Here is a 2969-nt window from a genome sequence, read left to right as displayed (position 1 = left end):
TTTATGTTTCCTTGAAACCAAACGAACTTTTTGGCCAACCCTATATATATAATCACTTTGCTGTACACCTGAAAGTAACACAACATTGTAAATCAACTATACTTTCCAATTTTTAAAAAAGCGATTGTTGATTTAAAAAACAAAAAAAAAAGCAAGTAAGTTTTGCCATCTCCTTGTGTCTTGAGTCCTCGTGAAGGCTCCCGTGTCATGTAAAACGTGTATTAAATAAATTTGCATGGAGCTTGATTCCACAGCATGGGTAATAAAATCGGAACAGAATGATACAGAGTAAATTAGCCTTGGCCTTGTGCAAAGATGACACGCAACATTATGAAGCATTCTGTATTTTTTTTAATGTGTATGTTTTCCTCCTGCTGGTCAAACTTATGTCAATTTAACTCTCAGGAACCGCCAGCAAGAACCTTAAAAGCAGAAAAGTTTGCTTCCCTTACAATCCCTACTGCAATTCCTTACTTTCTTTTTTCTTTCTCACATGGAACTTTTTTTTTTTTTTTTTAACCATCCGTCAATAAAGTAGTGATTTGTAAGGCTGAATTGCTCTTTTGGATAAAAGGAAATAGAGAAGGACAGTCTCTGACATAAAGACAGTGGTACCCAGATATAGAAATAAACCCCTTTCTTCAACCTTCCGAGGGATTTGTTGGATGGGAAAACTGAGGCTGGAGTAGTAAACAGGATGTGAGTGGCATGATTAAAACATATATGTACTGAATGATTTATATGTGTGTTCTCAGAGCCCAAGCAGACCCTGGAGCTTGACAGACAATCGGGAAAGTGTATTGAATAATTCAATTAGTTAAGTGGTTCCAAGATTTTACAAGGTGCCTTCAGAAACTCAAAATTAAAACTCATGATTCCGCTCCCACCTAAAGCTGAGGCACATCCATGTTTCCTCATCCATGTGAATCAACAGCCCTTCCAAACACATATTTGCACACTCCTGACACTTGGAATCTCATCTTTCATACCTTCCTCTCTCTTATCTATCATGTACGTTCCATCACCAATATTATTAAGAATGGCCATCCTGGACTTCCCTGGTGGTGCAGTGGTTAAAAATCCGCCTGCCAATGCCGGGGACACTGGTTCGTGCCGTGGTCCAGGAAGATCTCACATACCACGGAGCAACTAAGCCCTTGCACCACAACTACTGAGCCTGCGCTCCAGAGTGCACAAGCCACAACACAACTACTGAGCCCACGTGCCACAACTACTGAAGCCTGCGCGCCTAGAGCCCATGCTCTGCAACAAGAGAAGCCACTGCAATGAGAAGCCCATGCACCGCAATGAAGAGTAGCCCCCGCTGGCCACAAGTAGAGAAAGGCTGTGCGCAGCAACGAAGACCCAATGCAGCCAAAAATAAATAAATAAATTTATTTAAAAAAAGGAATGGCCATCCTCGAAAAGCTTGAATGTAGGTGGTAGGTCAGGCAAAAAAACCACAAACTCGCATTTTTTAACTGGATTTCTTATCCACACAATGTACCAAACCCTGAAGGAGATACAAGATAACCAAGGAGAAAACCAGGACAGAGCTCACAAAGATGCCTGAGAAAATATTCCCAAAGAGAGCTGTGTCACTCCAAGGCCACTCTACCCCAAACACTCGGCAACTGTGATCAACCTCTGAAATGCCTCCCAAAGGCTTCTGCTTGGTTCACAATGGGTGTTACTAAAAGTAGAGGTTTGCTTTTGTTTTTCTTTCTTTCCTTTTTTTAAAAAATTCATCTTTTTATAAACTAATTTATTTACTGATTTATTTTTGGCTGCGCTGGCTCTTTGTTGCTGCGCGCGGGCTTCCTCTAGTTGTGGCGAGCAAGGGTTACTCTTCGTTGCGGTGCGCGGGCTTCTCATTGCGGTGGCTTCTCTTGTTGCGGGGCACGGGCTCTAGGCGTGTGGGCTTGCATAGTTGTGGCCCTGAGCCACCAGGGAAGTCCTGCTTTTGTTTTTCAAATGTAAAATTATCATAACACAGATACACATTCACGGGGATTCTCTCTAGGTTTCTAGTGTTCTCCCAGACTTGAAAATTTTTTTTTCACTTGACAGATTCATTTATTGTGTGAACATCTGATTCATTTATTGTGTGAATGTCTGTGATGGACCAGGCACTGGCACACACAGCCCTGAACAAAACAGAAAATGTCGTTTCTTCACCAAGCTTGCATTCTAGTTGTGGAGACAGATGATAAAGAAATAAGCAAATGAGCTTATAATGTCAGCTTGCTGTACATATTAAGTATAAAGACACAGCTTGGAGGTAAATATCATGAATTGCTATTTTAGAAAAGCTGGTTGGAGGAGGTGTCCATGAGGAGGCATGATCTGATCGACAGCCTTGCATGAAATCAGGGAAGTAAGCAATTAAATAGCTGGAAAATTCCGGACAAGTAGACCCACTGCATCATCGCAACATTCACAATCTTGCTCTATGTCTTTTCCATAGCCTGTGATGTTCTAACATAACTGCTTACTTTATTGGTTTATTAAGTTCATTGTCAACTCTCTTCGCTGTTAGAATGTAAACTCCACGTGGGTCAGGATTTTCTTTCTTTCTTAGATACCATTTTATCCCCAGCACTTAGGACTGAGGATTTAGGACTAAGGACAGCACATTTTATGTGCTCAAAGTATATTAAATGATGCCTATTAAATCTCAGAGGTGTCAGACACACACGTAAGCAAAGTAGGCACCCAAGAGAAGCATTTCATCTAGTCTGGAAACAGTCCTTCTTCCATCCCCCCACTTTTTCTCCTTAACCCCATCACAAAGCAGTAACTTTAGATTAAATGGTAGGAATCCTTTTCATAAACAGGATTATCACCCATTCATCTCCAGGCTGTAGATCAATGTTGAGGAAAGAATGCTGTGGGTAAAAGGATTTTAAAAACTGTTGAGGATCTTAAAAAACAACAACAAAAAAACCCCTATTCTGATTGGTATGGAG

General features: G+C 41.0%; 1 non-coding gene across 1 annotated transcript; it reads left to right on the top strand.

Annotated features, from left to right (window-relative positions):
- The first annotated feature begins 246 nt into the window (after positions 1-246).
- LOC132354440 (U6 spliceosomal RNA) lies at positions 247-350 on the top strand. The gene has a single exon (XR_009499305.1). It is a non-coding gene; the product is annotated as a U6 spliceosomal RNA (small nuclear RNA).
- Positions 351-2969: the final 2619 nt, after the last annotated feature.

Source organism: Balaenoptera ricei, chromosome 19, assembly GCF_028023285.1.
Source record: "Balaenoptera ricei isolate mBalRic1 chromosome 19, mBalRic1.hap2, whole genome shotgun sequence".
Lineage (NCBI taxonomy): Eukaryota > Metazoa > Chordata > Mammalia > Artiodactyla > Balaenopteridae > Balaenoptera > Balaenoptera ricei.
This window is presented reverse-complemented; position numbering and strand designations above follow the sequence as displayed.